At 35.1% G+C, this 19,396-nt stretch overlaps 1 long non-coding RNA gene across 3 annotated transcripts; it reads left to right on the plus strand.

Moving 5' to 3' along the window:
- The first annotated feature begins 13,899 nt into the window (after positions 1 to 13,899).
- Positions 13,900 to 17,793, plus strand: LOC116254646 (uncharacterized). 3 transcript variants are annotated; one of them, XR_007573455.1, is made up of 5 exons: positions 13,900 to 14,014; positions 14,991 to 15,322; positions 15,442 to 15,506; positions 16,101 to 16,395; positions 17,685 to 17,793. It is a non-coding gene; the product is annotated as an uncharacterized LOC116254646 (long non-coding RNA). The 3 variants fall into 3 exon arrangements; XR_007573454.1 differs by having other exon boundaries at positions 13,982 to 14,283; XR_004172733.2 differs by having other exon boundaries at positions 13,982 to 14,256.
- Positions 17,794 to 19,396: the final 1,603 nt, after the last annotated feature.

A 19,396-nucleotide genomic window follows, 5' to 3' on the forward strand; every position in this document is an offset into this window, starting at 1 on the left:
TGAAGGAAGGTCTTGGCTGCTTCATACGTAAACTAGCAAATGGCTGCAGCAAGCTCATGATCAGTTTTAATTTGGGAGCCAATTTTCTTTCCAATGCCGCTTTCATTTTTCACGGAGCTTTTTATAAATTTATTAGGCGATGGAAGTGATCTTCTGGAGGTGGAGAACGAAAAGAATGACTATGATTGGTTTGTATACTCTTGGTTTCATGATGCATTTTGCGCCCAATGCTGTCATCAGTTACCGTACATTTTATGGTCACGATAGAGAGTAATTGAAGATTGGGTTCGTTTAGGACTAAGAATTCAGAAAATTCTGTAATTTTTTTACTTCATTTATTCAGTTATTTGGATGATTGGCCTGGAGTTTCATTCACCTATTCACATCTGTACACTGCCTTGTGCTTATGTTTACAACTATTTTGAAATTGAACGGTGTGCCCATTTGAATGACCTGTAGATGGGGCAGTTGAGTTCATGTCGCTAAAAAGGTCTCGTTCTTCTTTTTTAGTTGCTGCTGATCGACCCAATTGATTAGGCGATGAACCACATTTATTCAAAGAAACATATTTAGTTACAAGAACTTAGTCGACCAGTTCAATGCAACCCTCCATTTGGATGATCAGTTCATTATATCCCTGCCTCAATTATTTTTTATAAATATTATATAATTCACAAATTTGTCCATGAAGCTTATGCTTCAATTAACGCCTCGCCTCGCCTCATGAGAGGCTCAACACGTCGCCTCGCTTTCCCGCCTTTTACAACATTGCATTAAACCCTTACAAATTCAGGTTGAAGAATGTGCATGTACAAACATGTAATGATACATGGACATGAAAGCAATAGATAACCCATGCTTGAAATGAAATGACATTTAAATAATGTGCGATAACAATTGGTGTCACACCCTTTTGCATTTTTTTGAGAGTGAGTCTCAGGTCTGATAATACTACCTTAAGGTGCAACTTGGAACAAGTTGCAGTAGGTAAATCAGACCATAGTTATGCTTAGTCTTCCAAACTAGATAGACCAGTTACCAGTCACATATATGACTTTTACCTCCAACCCACGGCTACAACTTAAGGATAAGACATTGCTACATAATCTGAACTTAGATAAATACTTATTTTAGACAAACTATCTGGTGGACAATAACATTAAAAAAAAATGTGAGGAAAGTTCAAGACTGAAACCTCGTCAAGCCTTTGAAGTTATTTTCAAATTCATCAATGTCATTCTGAAGCATTGCATTTGTTTTTGACTTCTCATCTGTCCCTGATTTTATGGAATCAACTTTATATTGAAGACCCTAAAAAAGAAAGAAAGAAAAAACAAAAAAGTGCTCACACAAAAGAATAGAATACAAAACAATGTGCACATTGATTTGGATGTAAAATGAGAGAAAGGTGGATGTGGGCAAACCTTAGTAGTCACACCATCTGTGAATCCCTAACGATGCTTGAAAGTTTTTTGGCTGCCCCTGAACATTGACAGTAATATCTTCTACGTTCTAATAGCCCAAAACCACCTTATGGCTTCCTTGTGTACAAAAAGTCATCATTACGTTGATGCACAAATTATTCTTACATAATAAGTTTCTTTGTGAGATTATTTATCAGTGCCACTCAACTATAAAAATGGGTAGCAACAAAACAGTAAGAAAAACAAAACAAAACCAACTAACTGTAGATGAGACGTAAGTGTAAAACTAAAACAGAAAACAGAAATCACAACCCAAGAATAGAACAAAGAACAAAAAAGAAAACAAGAAGAAAATGTCTGAGAGATAGAGAGAGGTGTCTCTCTTACAAATTCTCATGCCCTTCTGCCTTTCAGGCTTCAATAGTTTCTCTTTCTTCTTTTTGAGTAGGCCAGTAGCCCAATTTTCTCCAAAGAAACCTAAGCAATCGTTCCTGTTGCTCTTGGGTGGTGTAGTGAAGACGTGTTTGAGGAAGAAATGACAGAGAGAAAGGCAGAAAACCAATAATCTCCATTAATGTACATGAGACCACAAATAGCAGGAATAATTTTTTTAGAAGCAAACGGGAACATGCGAGAAGCTTCTTTATCACTATTTTTAATTTTTTAAATAAATGTTTGATTTCTTAATACTTTTCATTTTTTATTTTTTTATAATCAAAGTACAATTTTAACCATTCCGATTCACATATGATTTCAATTAGGTGCACTTCGGCCCATTTCAAATTTAGTATGAATATATATATATATATATGTGTGTGTGTGCATTTCAACAAGTCTTTTGAAACGATTTGACTATAAAAGTGCTTTATATCTTGAACTTTTAGGTTTTCATATTGTCTTTTTATGCAAAAATATTTATTACTTAATTTTCACCTGGTTCGTTAAGATGTTTTAACTATTAGCTTATCAATTTTCTCAATAAGTTCTTCATGCCCTTAATTTGTCATATTTGATTTCTATGTCTTCAAGTCATTTAAGGATGTGTTATATTATTTTCACATACATTCTTTGATCAATTTTTTTTTTTTTAAATACTTGTCTCAAACAACTAGTTTATCAACTAAATATAATTTTTATGAGGTTGCATGTTTGTGCAAATGATATGTATGAGTAATTAGACACATAGTTTTCTCAATAAACAAGTTTATCATATGGTTTTCACACTTCTTTCACAAGTTTTTCATATGATTTTTATACTTTTTTCACAAGTTTTTCATATGGTTTTTATACTTTTTTCACAAGTTTTTCATATGGTTTTTATTCTTTTTTCACAAGTTTTTCATATGGTTTTTATACTTTTTTCAAAAGTTATTCATATGACTCTCATACTTTTTTCATACTAATTGCTGTTTGCATCTTCAAAAATATTTGGTTTTTGGAGTATTTCATAAAAATGAAGTTTTATTTTAAATGAGAGAGAAATGGACTCGTCTGTCGGTACGATGATTGACCTTTGAGAAAATATTTGAAAATTTGATGTTTCAAATTTTTGAGAAAGAAAACGTTTGAAAGTATAAAACATTTTGATTGGAGAAAATTTGAATCGAAAAATCTTTACAAATATCATTTGACATCGTTTTGAAAATCATTTTTTTAAGTCACTTTAGTGTCATCTTAAAACTTTAAGTACGTTTGAGATTTTGATCTAATTCAGTTATTACCTATTTAGAGCTCTATCTCATCTTGCTTAAGTTTTTTTAGAGATATGTTTGTGATCATTCGTAATGTTAAGTAAGTGTAAATGTATAAATGCATTGATCCTACATTATTAGAAAAAAATCATTTATTCCTACCATGAAATTCATCTAGAAACATTTGTACAATCACATACATTTAAGTTTCTCATTTTTATTTATAAAATTATCATAAGTATTTTTATGAAAAGATGAAAGTTTTTGAAAATGAATGAGGTTCTAAACCATCAAGCATGATCTGAATATTGGGTCATTACTTGAGTTTTAATTTTGGTGAAACTGGCAAATAAGAAATTAAAACTTTAGGTCTTGGAAGTATTCAAAAGAATGGGAAAGAAGGAATATTTTAATACAAGAGGAATGAAAGAGAGAGAGGAAGAAGTTTTTTAAAAAAAAAACTAGAGAGAGATATGTATACATATGCGTCCTTATGTGTGTGTGTATATATATATATATATATATATATATATATATATATATATATACACACACACACGCAAGTGAGAGCATGTGAAAAGAAAGTATTAACTCAAACGAAGAAGGAGAAGAAGATTTAAAAAAAAAAAAGAGAGAGAGATATTTTAGAGAAAAAGAGATTTTTAGAGAAAATGAGACTAGAGAGAGAGAGAGAGAGAGAGAGAGAGAGACATATATATATTCATATGTACGTGTATGAGAATTTGTAATAATATGTTAAATCATAAAAAGAGAACGACAAAGAGAGATAGTCATGTGCATGTATGCATATATAACATGTGTATACATATATGCTTTCATGAGAGTTGAAATCAAGAAATAACTTCAAAATATCCGACTTCGTTTTTTCTCCAAGGGGTAACTCATGCCCAAAAGGAAAGATTGTGGAGGTATTTATAGGGAGTTTTGGAGTCAAAACTCAAAATTTGATTTTTTTTAATTTAACTAAATTTTTATACGAATTCCAAATATTTTTTTAATATTTCTTTTTTAAGAACAAGTGGAATTGACCATTAGCCCTGCAAATACCCCTTTGGGGTGTGGGTAGGGCTATTGCCCACACAACATGGCTAAAACTGCCCCTAGGGGCTGTTTTTGACCCAAAAAGGGCCTCTTCTCAAAAGGGGGTGAAATGCTCCCTTATCGTCTCGTTTGGTAAGGGGTGGATTTAGCCTTCTTAACCTCCCAGGGAGCCGTTCATAAAATAAAAACGTAAAAATCATATTTTAAATATATATTTACAAGGGGTAAAAATGGTTTTTAGGGCCAACTCTGCTTTGAGTGATTTTGGGCTCGTTTTAGATCGGGATTAGGTTTGATTGGTCGCCAATGCATTCTAGTGAGTGATTTAAGCTTCAAAAACACATTTTGATGCGAGAATGAAACATGAAACAAAAGGAAGGTCTCGTGCGTGCAGGCACAGTGCTCAACAAATTTTGTTGTTTTGATCTCGGCTTTGGAATTTGAGTTCAAAATTCTATATTTGGATCTAAACTTGGGTTTTGGATCTAATTCAGATCCGAGATTTGGATTTTAGAGTTGAATCTTGCATCTAAAGTTGGGTTTTTAATTTAAATTTTGTATTTGGGTTCAAACAAGGGTTTACAGATTTATTTTTGATCGAATAGTCACGAATTTGTTTTGGGTCTAGGATTACGCTTTAAGTCTAAAAATTTAAATCCAAATGACTAAGAATTTTGTTTGGGTGAAAATAAAATACTGTCTTTTTAGAAAAATTTGGAGTGATAACAATTGTATATATTGAACATTAATTGGTCTATTTTTAAATATAGCTTATTTTAATTAAGTAAACTATTATTTCATCATGATCACGTATTGAAAATTATTAAATCAGGTGACCCATATTATTTCTCGTTTAAAAAACATTATTTAATGCATTTTTTTCATTTCATTAAGTTAATTGAAATAATTTGTGTTACATTCGTAAAAAAGTGTTCAATGACATATAAGATAATTTATTAGTCCTCTTAGCTTTATTGCAATAGGTGTTTTTTTGCATAAAATTATATATTTGATAGAATGATATATCAGATAATTTATTAAATCAAACAATTTGTTGTTCTCCTACTAGTTAAAGGTTTTGTTTTCAAATTGTGAATTATGTGTTATATATAAAATACTTAAGTCTTTTGGATAAATTATATGGTTATACAACACAATTTACTTAATTGATTAAATAAGCAATTGATAATTTCATAAAAAAAACTTTTTTTATGAGTTCAGCAGTTTTTTTCATATTACATATATTTATTTGAGATTATGTATAGTGAAGACACTTTCAACTTAAAATGAATATCAAAATGCATTTAATATTTTCTGTTTATTATAAAACATATTTTCTTTTAAGTTGGTTTTACAAAAAAAGTATATTTTTTTGCTATCAATTTTTTTTAATACTCATAATAAACATTGTTTAACAGTTATTTACAAGGTCAAATTGCACAAACATAATTATACTTATTAAAGTAAATTGTTTGGCACTTTTGTCAGTAACTTGTTTGGTTTATGTCAAATTTTGACTTTGTGAGTCTCAAAAATTTAAAATTAGCTTGCTGCTGGATAACTACAAAAAACACCATAAGCCTTTGTTAGAGTCATTATAAATCATGGCTATGTGATAATTATTGCTAATGCTTCATTGCAAGGTGTTTTTAGGGGCAGTTATTTAAACAAATTTGTCATGAGACAATATTTGGCAGCTGACTGATTTCAATTCTTAGAGTTCTTGTGCATGCAAATAATTTTTTTTTGAAACCTGCCATTTTTTAAATATATAATATAGCTATTCTTGGAACTAATTTGACATAATAGACCATTAAAAATTTTATAACTTTAAAAGTGTCCTTTTCATATTTTTAAAAATGCCCATTTTGTTGGATTTCTTGATTGAAGTTTTCTTTATTATTTTAAATTAAATAAATACAATATTTATGATATCATGCTTAGTTGATGCCTTAACTATAGTAGTTTGCTTGATTACACAAAATTGTTTAATTAAACACAACATTAATTAATTAATTAATTAATTAATTTTATATGATGTAGTTTTAAATATTTTAAGTTAAATGGTGTATATGGTAACTATAGGCTATTATTATATGCAATTCCATGAAAGTCATTAGCTCTTAGTCAAATTATGCCTTCATATAAAATACTATTTTTTTCTTACCTTGATGTTAAGTTAGTGTATTTGGCTAGACCTTTTGCCCAAACATCATACCATTCTCATAGGTTGTAACTTCAAAACATAGAGCCACCAACTCAAGCTCTCACGGCTCAAATTCATATATTAGGTTACAAGATTCAAATATCAGCTCTCGCGGTTCAGATTTAGATATCAAGTTACAATTCGGATTCTGATATCAATTCATGGTTCAGATATCAGTTTAGAGTTTGTATTTCGATATACTTGCTAAAATAGTTAGTATATGATGAGATATTTATTTAAAATTGAATCTGAATTCGATCTGATCTTCTTAATCGGATGTTAAATTGCTTACCATATCCGATTTTTTAAAAGCAATTCGGATGGATATCGGATCTGAATATGATCCATTGACATCCCTAGATACCCCAAAGAGGCTACTTTTCCCCTACCATGAACCCGAAGGCCCTGCCCTTGGAGTATGCAGGTCTACAATGGGCAGTGAATTTTATAAAGGAAACAAAATAGCTTACGTGAACCAATGTTGAACTCAGATCATCACATATCTCATATCAACAACAATCAAACACAACCTAAGTGTTAAAACTGCTTCTTTTTGTGGCGATATTGTCTCAGATCTCATAGGGATATTCCCCCTGCACTTGTTGAGAGGCCTACACGTGGTGATCTTACAAGTGACGTCTGTCAATGGTTACCATCTTAATGATAAATTATATGCGAAGCTGCTATTTAGTGTTTTTGACATACTGGACGAGGGAAAACTTGCTGAGGTTTGCTTCAAACTGAAACTGTTGGCAACATGGTTAGTTAGGGGATGCATTAATTTGTCTGTCAAGTGAAATGAATTGAGGGGAGAAACCAAATGCCGGCAAAAAAGAAAAAAAGAAATGTAGAATTTATTTTTACAAGGATGAATTGTTAAGAATGGTGTGGAGCACCACTGGTCACCTTTTAGGCCCCCTTTGGATGATAGAGCGCAGAGCAGGTTTTGCACATAAATCAAGTTTTTGGAGAAATTAGATTTGCAAATTTACTTGAACTTAACTCTTTTTGGATGCCAAAATTTGGGTTTGCAAACAAAAATATCCACGTAAAATGACCCTGGTCAATTCACTTTCCATTTTACATATTGACAGTACTCTATAAAAGAAAGGTAGATCCTTTTCTTGCGTTCTGGCCAAGGCTGTTCCAACTGGTATAGGCATGATAACATTCTGGTCGACTGGTGGCCGGAAATTGGAAAAAATGGCCGGAAAATGGTGGAGCTTCTCCACCACCGTGAAGTGAAATAGATGGAAAGGGTGAAAACATTGCCCCCTCTCCCTGAAGTTTCGGAAACCTGATCTTCTTATCAGCAAATAGAATGGGAAAGTAGGATTTTGTATAAAAACTTGGTTTGACTCTAAAAACCAAATTTTCAACCTGATTCCAAGCAATGCGTTAGGCTTTTTAAAACCTTACGCAATCACTTGAAGGTAACTACGTAATCAAAGTTCATTTAGCCTAAGAGGAAATTCTTTTGCTTACCCAAAACTTGGACCTAATTATAATTCAATTTCCGGACGGGACTTTAGTTTACCTTAATAATTGTAATGATAACAACATGTGACCAGACCAAGTCAAATTCAATATAAAATTAAAATGAATTGACTCAGTTTTTGCCATATTCTCTTTCATATATGATTATATTTCGGTACAATGTGAGTTAAATTTACTACCATAAGGCCTCGATTTGAAGCTTTTGACTATTTTCAAACCTAAATAATCAATTATTTGGACATTAGGGATATGCTATGATTGAATTATATATGATTTGTGTTATCAATATCACTCCTTATCCGAGCATATCAGCTGATAATCAAGCATTGTATTAGCCCCTATTAATACGAGAAAAGCCAGAACTATTTTTTTTAATCTTTTTGTTTGTCATTGAATTTGAAATATTTTGGATTATTTTTAACTTATGAAACAAAAAAAAAAAGGGTGATAGGTGTTAATCTTATTTAACAACACATTTCGGCCTTAAGCCGATACCGCTTTTTTCACTATGCTAATTGATACGATGGTCCGGTGGCAAGATTTTCTACGGAAAGGGGACTCCCAACGAGGACGGTGCCTTGGAAATTTTCTTTGGGTAGCGCAGCAGCCATGAAGATGGCTTTGATAACTTGGACAAGATAAACATATTCTATTGAGATCTTGTTGTATACATATTCTGTTTAAATATTGCCAGGAAGAGATTGGTAAAGCTGCATATGTCATGGTACCCAAAAATGAATTTCCAAAAAGTATTGTGGCTTATATTGGAAAACTTTGACGGTATAAAATATTTTTAAAAAATCACAATGAGTGTGTTGGGATGAGAGAGAGAAGGTCCAAGTATCTAATAAAAAAGAGAACTTGTTGAAAGTGTTAAGAAAATGAATCTAATGGTGTGTCAATCAAGAAGAAAACAAGGGCAGGATTTATGTGGTTCGGCTTGAACGCCTACGTCCACGGGAGAAGTCACCAATTGTTATTTCTGTTGTGTTTTTTTGCTTGTTGCAGTGGTACAATATATTTGGAGTTTACAACGGCTGAAAAACTAAGAGATGAAACAATGAGAGGAAGGAAAGAAGACAGCGTATCTCGTCAACATTTCTTTCTTCAACGTTCTTCTTGGAGTTGTCTTTCCATAACACAATAAGGCAACTCATGAGGTGATTTCCTCCAAGAAGTCGTAACAATCTCCCCCTAAAGTTGGTGCACATATGTCAATCTATCCCAACTTGTTTGAAATGACTTTGTGCTTGTTTCGTCCAAGAGCATTCGTTAAAATATCTGCAAATTGATTGTCACTGTTAACATATGGAGTTTCTATAGTTCCATCTTGAATTTTTTCTCCGATAAAGTGACAGTCAACTTCTATATGCTTTGTCTTCTCATGAAAAACTAGTCATGTTGTCACAAAGAAGTTTCATAGGAATCTTTACGTCCACAAGCATGTCTTTTAGTAATGATTTCAACCATACCAGTTCACAAGTGCAAGATGGCATAGCTCTATATTCTGCCTCTGCACTTGATCGAGCTATGATTGACTGTTTTTTGCTTCTCTATGTTACTAGATTTCCTCCAACAAATGTGCAATAGCCTGATCTAAATCTTCTGTCATTTGGATTACCAGCTTAGTCTGCATCAGAGTATACAAAGACATCAAAAGATTTGTTTCTTTTCATCAAATCCCTTTTTCAGAAGATTCCTTTAGATACCTTACTATCCTATGAGCTGCTTTCACATGTGTTGATATTGCTTTATGCATGAATTGACTTATAGGGCTAACTGCATAAGTAATATATGGACGAGTGACAATTAGGTAAATTAGCTTGCCAACTAATTTTGGAAGCTCTGGACATTTTTCACTATTTCACCATCATCATGCATGAGTTTGCAGTTGAGTTCCAAAAGAATGTCGACTGGCTTGGCTCCCATGCATCCGGTTTCCTAAAGAAGATCCAAAACATATTTTTGTTGGCATAAGAATATTCATTTATCTGAATGTGCCACTTCTATACCTAGAAAATACCTTAATCTGCCTAAATCTTTTATTTCAAATTGGTTGTGAATGTACTTTTTGACTCCACTCATGAAGTCGATGTTGTCACCTATCATAATGATGTCATCAACATACACAAGGAGAATTGTGATCTTTGAATCTCGTGCGGAAACAAACATGGTGTAATCAATGGAGCTTCTTTTGAATACAATCTTGGCAAGCGCATCACTAAGACGAGAAAACCATGCACGTGGAGATTGCTTAAGTCCATAGAGGGCCTTTTTTAATCGACACACATAGCCCATCTTACTTTCAATGTCTTGAGGAACCTCCATGTAGACCTCTTCATTGATGCTTTCATGCAAGAATGCATTTTTTATGTCAAGTTGCATAATATCTCAGTCTTTATTTGCAGTAACTGAGAGCAATGTTCTAACTGAATTCATTTTTGCAACTGGTGCAAAAGTTTGAGTGTAATCTTCTCCTTCAGTCTGAGTGAATCCTTTTGCTACTAGTCAGGCTTTAAAACGTTCAATGGTGCCATCACTTTTATATTTTACCTTGTAGATCTATTTGCATCCAACGATCTTCTTTCCATCTAGCAATGGTACTAGGTCCCAAATATTATTTCTCTGTAGTGCTGAAATTTCCTCTGTCATGGCATCTCTCCACTATTTATTTTTGCTAGCCTCCTCATAATTTTTTGGTTCTTGGATAGAATAGGGTTTTAGGATATAGTCTTTGTAGGATTCAGACATGTTGTCAAAGGTAAAGTAGTTATCGATGGAGTGAGAGTTGTGGGTGGACAGATAAGTGTAGTAGTCACTAAGCTTTGATGGAGGTTTTTTTAGTCTTGATGATTTCCTAGGGTTTTCTGTAATGGTTGGCTCAAGTTGACTTGTTTGTTGGTTCGCCACAGTCTAGAAAAATCATAATATGGCTCTTGCTCAAAGAATTTGATGTCTCGAGTCACAAAATATTTTTTTAAATGAGGATCATAACATTTGTATCCCTTTTTTCTACTAGAATAACCAAGAAAAATACACTTCATAGCTCTTTTGTCAAGTTTATTTGGAAAACCAGCATGTACGTGAGCAAAACACTTGCACCCAAACACCTTCAAGAAAAAAAGTGTTGGGGAACGTTCATGTGTATCATGAGAGAATGGGCAATATTGAGTAATTGCCGATTTTTGGATTCCGCCACTCCGTTTTGTTGCGGGGTTCTGGCACAAGAGTTTTGTGGTTGAATTCCACGTTTTCTCATGAACACTTTTAATGTTTCGTGCATGTCTTCCCCCACCATTTTCAGATTGAAGCTTTTTTATTTTAATTCCATATTGTGTAAAAAACATGTTATAAAATTCTTCAAGAATTTTTGGGCCTTCACTTTTGAATTAAAAAAAAATAACCATGTAACACGAGACTTGTCGTCAATGAAAGTCACATAATATTTATAACCCAAATAAGAGTCTACCGGGGCTGGTCCCTAAACATCGAAATGTACCAAATCAAAGAATTCAGCAGATCGTTCAGTAACATGATGAAAAGGTAATCTAAATGACTTAGGAAATTCACATGCATCACAAGCAAAATGATCAACATGAACATTAGGAAACAAAAGTTCAAAAGTACGGTCTGAAATATGCCCCAAACGGGAGTGCCACTTATGATATTCTGAAAAACGTGCATTCTTGGAGTAGGTAAGAAGGCTAGAGTCTGGTTGATCCAACACGTATAGCCCATTGAGTTCACGCCCCCTACCAATCTCCCTCCTCGTTGTAAGGTTCTGAAAGATCACTTCCTTTGAAGAAAAAGTAAACAGACAGTTGTGAGATTTTGTTAATTTACTAACAAAAATTAAACTAGCAGAAATTTTGGGCACATATAAAACTGCAGAGCATGCTTTATTCTCAAGCAAAGATGCTTCCCCAGTCCCATTGACGGCAATAGGGGCTCCATTAGCAGTAAAAACATGACCCTTTTTACATTTTCTAAATTAGTTAGGTCTAAAAAGTCGCTCGTCATGTGATTTGTAGCACTGGAATCAATAATCCAAGGAGATTCATTTGAAAAAGTGTAAAGGGCATGAGATGTACCTTCTTTGTTGTGGATAGGTTGGGAGGAAACTAAGTTAGTCTTGGAAAATTGCTGAAATTTTTTTTCCAGATCTTCTTTGGTGATGAAATTTGCAATGTCACTTTGCTTGGACATGGGTACCTTCTCCCTAGTAGGACGTCCGACCAATTCCCAGCATTTCTCACGGACATGACATGGTTTTTTTCAATGAGTGCACTTGATCTTGTTCCAGTTTCTTTGGTAGTTGTTGCTGCTATTTTGATTTTTTGAGTTGGTTGCATCGTTGAGAGCAAGATAAGCCATCTTCTCAGATGATTCCTCACTGGTTTGGGTATTGGACAATTGGTTCATGACTTTAAGCCTAGAGTGTTCTCGTTGTATAGCTTGACATACACTATTGAAGCTAGGAAGGGGAGTAGTCATAAGAATTTGACTTCTTAATCATTCATAGTCACTGCCAAGGCCAGCAAGAATTTTGAACACCTTGTCTTCCTCAACACGTTGCTTGTAAATTTCTGGATCTGAGGTTGGTGGTCTATATTGCATAAGTCCTTCCCATAAACTGCGATTTTGGCTTAAGTACATGTGTAAAGGCTTGTCTCCAAGGATTAACTTAGCAATTTCGGCATGAATCTGATAAACTCTAGCAGCATTGTTTTGTTCACTAAAAAGATCTTTCAAAGTTTCCCATAGTTCTTTTGCAATCTCTTGATATAAAAGTGTATCAGATATATGAGATTCCATAGAGTTTAAGAGCTAGGACATTACCAGATCGTTCTCAGACTCCCATCCTTTGTATTGTGGATCTGTCTTGGGTGGCTGTTTGATGTCGCCATTTATGTACCCAATCTTTGATCTGCCTCTGAGAAAGAGTCGAGCTGCTCTGGCCCAACTGAGGTAGTTTGCTCCATTCAGCAACGTTGAGGTGATCTTCAAAGTATGATTGCTGTGATCATCATTTGACGTCTTGGATGAATTTCTGTTGTCGTTACCATGGGATTCTGCCATAGGTATGGGCAGAGGATGTTGTTGGATAACAGGAGGAAAAAGAACAGAGCCTTATGCAGAGATGTGCTCTGATACCATGTTAAGAAGATGAATCTAATGGTGTGTCAATCAAGAAGAAAACAGGGGCAAGATTTTCGTGGTTCGGCTTGAACGCCTACGTCTACGGGAGAAGTCACCAATTGTTATTTCTGTTGTGGTTTTTTTCTCATTGTAGTGGTACTGTTGTGTTTTTTTTCTCATTGTAGTGGTACAATATATTTGGAGTTTACAAGGGCTGAAAAACTAAGAGAGGAAGGAAAGAAGACAACGTTCATCTCTTCAACGTTTCTTTCTTCAATGCTCATCTTGGAGTTGTCTTTCCACAACACAATAAGGCAACTCATGAGATGATTTCCTCCAAGAAGTCGTAACAGAAAGCAAGAAGCCCATTTGACATTTGTCTTGTGTTCTGTCTGTTTTGTCTATTTGATCCTTGGTGGGCAAGTGTCTCACAACATATAGAAAGGGTCCAAGGTATCAAATCAAAAGAACCAAATCAACACATATGCATACTTACAATTCAAAGCAATTATAGATCAATAAAATGAAAAATGATATAAAAATGATAGATACATCCCGAAAGGGAAGAAAATGAGAACTGGTGATGGCACTCGTTGTTTATTACAATGTTAAACCCCACTAGTGCCTCCTCATTCTGTCAAGAGAAAACCTCGCATAAAGACAGCAGAAGGGAAATTGTTGAACTTCTATCTTGACCTATTGAACTAATTATGAATATCGGATGGGTGAACTTCAGGGAATACACAAGGTGGAGCAGTGCACCTGTTTGTGACATTTCTTGGAACACGGTGTTCCACAATCAAACAGTCCTTTTTAGTCAACAGAAACATTTATTTCTAACTTACTTTTTAGTTTGGAATGGATCAGGATATGAAGGTGAAAAGCTAGCTACAATCCGACTTGGGACCTGCTAGGTGACGGTCTTTAAATTCGGGTCTTTCTCCGTTAGCATCGTTGGCTATCAGAATGTGATGGCGGTGGTTAACCGAAGGAAGGTACAAGGCCTACAAAGGCGGTTAAAGTTTGTTTTCGTCATTTGATTGGAATCACTCCTTTTTAAGCAATTTCCAGTGTCCAGTGTGGACTTCCGTCGGACTATCATCTGAAATCGATGATATACATGCTCCTTTTCTAGCTTTCACCTTTCTTCCTCTATCATCGTCGTCTACCGTTCTTCCGGCTCGTTTCATTGTATGCCGCAATGGGAGGCGGATACGCATCCGTCATATCTGTCAGGGTACTGCGGATGCCGTAAAAATTCAGAGTATTTATTTCATTTGCTTTGAATTTCTTGTGTCTTTTGTGGTTGCAGTGTGTGACTTTGATGGAATTGGGATTTTGTGTGTGTTGCTGGAAAATGCAGCATTGGTCCTAGGGTTTCTATTCGCTTGATTTAGGGTTTCGGATCTAAATCGTATGGCTCGAGTGTCTGGTCTCCTTAGCTTGGGTTTCCATGACTTAACCAGCGATCATCAGACAACATTTGCAGTCTTTAATCGGAACTGGCTTCTCTGTCTATCCGCAGATTGAGTCTTGTTAAGATGCTTGCGTCGTTCGATGCTGTCTGTGGATTTTTTTTTTTTTGGGTGCTTGCCGGCGACAGAGAGCTTACCGTAGGAAATGTGCGATACTGTTGGTTCGAATTACCAGCTGAAATTCGTGTAGTTCTGGATCACAGCAACATTTGCTGAATGCGGTTCAGTAAAGGCCTAAGGCCTCTACAGGCCCGATCTATGACTTAGATTGACAGTGACAAAATGGGTCTATTTATTGATTGTTTGCGTATTTGATTTTGCGATTTATATTGTTGGTGGGAGTTTATGCTTGGCTGACTATCCTTCTCTTAAAATCTCATACTCATTTTTCTAATTTTATATATGTTGTCGAAGATATTGAACATCGATCATTGTCTTGTCTAGGCCTTGTTTGTGTTATCCATAATTTTTTTCTAAAGTTTCTTCTAAATTTTAGGTGACAACTTCATCAACACTCTAGCAGATGCAATCAAGATAATTGATTACGGCACTGGTAGTCATGGGACTGGCTCAATTATATATTGTCTTTTGAAGAATGGGCTTCATCTGTGATTGTACTTGCCATTTAATGAGTTGGTCTAACTGATTGGTGAATTTAGGCAATCACAGTTGGAGCTGATCCAGCTTTCTAATGGTTCTTCTGAATTTTGTCTTATCTGGGAACTTAATTAAGAGAGTTGTATTCCCCTTGGTGCTGCTTCCTTGGATGATGTTGACCTGGATCAAGTCAGCCTTGATTATGTTCTCAATTGTGCCAAGAAAGATTAGGTGACAAAAGATTTATATTGATTCAACTTCTGCAGCCATCATGGAAAGAAGAAAAAAAAATGTTGCAGTTAGTTTTCTCCCCCCTTTATTGAGCTTTTAGGAACTTGCTTTTGTTACAGGAGATGTGCTAGAGTTATCAGAAGCAATTTGAGACCATTATGAAGAAGTCATCCTTCCAGCGACTGTGAGATTCTTGTACACTTATTTTTCTCTTGTAGCAGTTCTTATTATCTCACAAACTTCCATGTTCTAATTAATTGATATGTAGTCTTTTCCAGCTTGTGAATCTATTTGAAGCATTTAAATGAAGTATTTTGATGGATGAATATACTAACAAGTGCTTATAGGTAACTAGACAAACATATATGTGAACCAACAAACAAACAGATAAGTAACGTTCGTGTTTATGTGTGCATATGTATACTTCATTTCCCAATAAGCCGAGGGAGCAATTTAGACAAGCTTAAGTGCTGCTTGAGGTGCAAATTGAGATGGCACTGACAGTGTCATGTTGGTGTTGAAGTGATCCAGTCAATAAACATAGCTGTGACTCTCTATTTTCTTTTCTTCTATCAAACCTATTTTTGGTGGCATTTTTTCACGTTGATGGGTATAAGACTTCCTTCTAGGGTATGTTTTTTTTTTACGTATTTTGTGGTTCTTTTTGTTTTCTATGGTTTGGGAATTGTTTGTCATTTAGTTTTCAATCTTGAAGCGTTTGGTTTGATTTGTGTATTTTTTTGCATAATGCAATCATTTATCATCTTTGTGCTCGCAGATGAAGGGTGTTCAGCAGAAGAATTTTTTTTTACTTACTAGGCGAGAATACTCAGGATCACCTCCATGATGGGCACCACCTCCAGTTCCTGTCCATATAGTGCCAGCACCTGTTGTGACAAATCTTACAAAGTCACAGTCACTTCATTCCCCGCCTGTTCATGAGTTAACAATATATGGCACTGAGAATTTTGATGATGGAGATGAGGATGCTCGACTTAATGTACTCAAGGTTGTAAGACGTCAATAAAATGATGCAAGTGACCTCATCTTTGATTTGCCTCCATTTTCAACAGGTATGCCGGCCATCCTCTTCATATATATATATATATATAGCGAGAGAGAGAGAGAGCAGTAGAGTGGACCATCCAGTCACATTTTGTTTACAATTTTTTAAAACTAATTATATGGATGTGTTCTTCATGTCTAAAACCATGAAAACCAATACAAAAATTATATTATTTGGACATACAAGGTGAGTTTTATAAGCTAAAAAAATTTATGACTGTTGATTATTATACTTCTATAAATCTTAGCCAGACACTTAAAAATGTCATTCGTTGATGGATTTATAATGAATTAGTTACGAAGGTCACACTCATAGTTGATTTTACAAGAAAAAGAGTAAAAAACATAAACATAATTGTGACTGGTCTGTGTAGCTGGTTCAACTGATTCTCTCTCACACACACACACACATATACATATTATATATCTGACAGTTATTTTCACATTCTATCTATTGAATTACATTGGACGTCTATGATTGTTATGTATAAGGACGGATTCACAGAACACATTTGTAATTAATGGAAACCACTTTGGCTGTCAAAATGAGGCCCATATTTACTAAATTTCAATTCCAAGTAATACCATGGTTTTTGCATTCATTGATGACAGGTATAACAGATGTCGATCTTTGCGATAGCTGGTTCAACTGATTCTCACACACACACACACACACACACATACATATTATATATCTGACAGTTATTTTCACATTCTATCTATTGAATTACATTGGACGTCTATGATTGTTATGTATAAGGACGGATTCACAGAACACATTTGTAATTAATGGAAACCACTTTGGCTGTCAAAATGAGGCCCATATTTACTAAATTTCAATTCCAAGTAATACCATGGTTTTTGCATTCATTGATGACAGGTATAACAGATGTCGATCTTTGCGAAACAGCATGTGAGGTTCTCTTAGCTTCTGTAGGAGATACAAAGCACATTTACAACATCCTTCACACTTTTTTTGTGAGGTTAATTTTAGTGTAAATGTGGATCAAACTTTTCAATGAGCATTCCTTTTCTTGGTTTCGATCCAGTTTGTTAGTAGTGGAAACTGGCATGTTTAATTGATTGGCGGTTCTTGATTAGATTCTCTGGGTCCTAGTTTTCCTGCAAAACAACATTTATTGATTAAATAGCTCATGTTCTATCATTGGGTAGTGATTTCTTGCAGAATGAATATCTGAAAGAAATCTTCTTTTGCATATAGTCTCATTTTTATGCATGTCATATAGATGTTCATATTCCGTGTTTCATTTATGGGGTTCTCTCTCTGCCATCTAAGGAAAAGGAGAAGAAATCAAAACTGTTAAGCTTGCTAGCAATGAGAGTGAGAATGTTGCATCCCAAACCTCACATGAATCAGGTTTGACTGGACTTTTTGAGGCAATATGTGTGCAAATGGAGGTAAGTAAACCATGGAGTACAGTGATGTTATTTCTTGGCAAGTATTTTTGCCTTGCTCTCTTATAGGAGCCGCCAATGACTTGTTTCATACTCTTATTTTGGATTTAGTGAAGTAGTTCATGTTGTATGTTTGGAGCAGCTGTTCTATGCCTTGATTTCGGTGACTTGAGCTGGGATATTTCATCAGTTTGAGACCTGGTTAAAGTATTGGGTGCTCGAGTCCAAAAATTGAAGTGCATTGGTTGACGAGTCTCTTTCCTTCTCTATAAAGCTCAATATCTACCATGAGTTGATACATATTTAAATTGTGAAGCATGGCTCATTGGCTCTATATGTATTATGTAGAAGCAAGAATCTTGCTTGATAAATAGCAAACATTTTTATGTATAGCACACATGCACATGTGAAAACTATGCTTTTGCTGTTTTGCACCAATTTGCAACTAAACTTTTGTTCATAAGTTCTTGGTTGCTTTTTAATCTATTTATAATGTTAATTTTAGTACTTGTACGTATTCCTACATGTGCTGGTCTATATTACCGTAGGATTTTCTTGTTCTGTAGCCACCTGCAACGGCCAATGCCAATGAGGGAGAACCCAAATGACATAGATTGCTGTTGTATGAGTTCCTTCAATTTTGTTTAGATTCAGTTGCCATCCACGGTAGGTTGAGTCAGTTTAAAGAGGAACTTTTCACATGGTTACTGTTCATTACCTTCGACACCCCCCGGACAGTCCTTCCATTGCATCTCTCGTGCGACAAAATTTTCTATACTCGGCCACAGAGGGTGCTCAAGTCAGGAGATTTTGAGTAGAACGGGAGTCGAGATACATTCAAAAGAATCAAGACTAGAGCTGTTTAGGTCGACATCAAAGAAGAAACTATATATGCTGAATTAACGTCAAGATGTTTATCAGCATATTGCCTCAAAAAGAAGGGTTAGGGGATACATTAATTTGCTTGACAAGTAGAATGAAGCAAAAAAAAATTAAATTGTAGAATTTATTTTAATTGTTAAGAATGGTGTGCAGCACCACGGTTATTACTCTTTGTTTGTGAATTCGTTTAGTCGTATAGCAGCTACCTCAGCGGTGATTCCTATCGTCGGTACTCTATGCTATAGCAGTGATTGTTCACCGGTACACCTACTTCCACCTGTTAGCAACCGCCTGTAGAGTAATAGCGGTAAAAGCCCAGTATATAACATTTTCCAGCGGTGAAACTATTCGCCGGTGCTGATTATAGCGGACAAAGAGCTCACAGCTATAGCTTCTTCCAGCGGTGAAACCAGTCGCCGGTACTCTTTTGGTGTAGGAGCAAAAGGACTCACCTTCCAACGGTGAAAATATTCGCCGGTGATGTATGTATAGCGGCCAAGATGCTCACCGCTATAGCCACTTCCAGCGGTGGAAATATTCGCCGTGCTGTCGTTTATAGCGGCCAAAGTGCTCACCGCTATAGCCACTTCCAGCGGTGAAAATATTCGCCGCTGATGTCACCGCTGTAGCCATCTTCCAGCGGTGAAAATATTCGCCCGTGATGTCATTTATAGCGGCCAACGTGCTCACCGCTATAGCCACTTCCAGCGG

The sequence above is a fragment of the Nymphaea colorata genome, chromosome 5, assembly GCF_008831285.2.
Source record: "Nymphaea colorata isolate Beijing-Zhang1983 chromosome 5, ASM883128v2, whole genome shotgun sequence".
Lineage (NCBI taxonomy): Eukaryota > Viridiplantae > Streptophyta > Magnoliopsida > Nymphaeales > Nymphaeaceae > Nymphaea > Nymphaea colorata.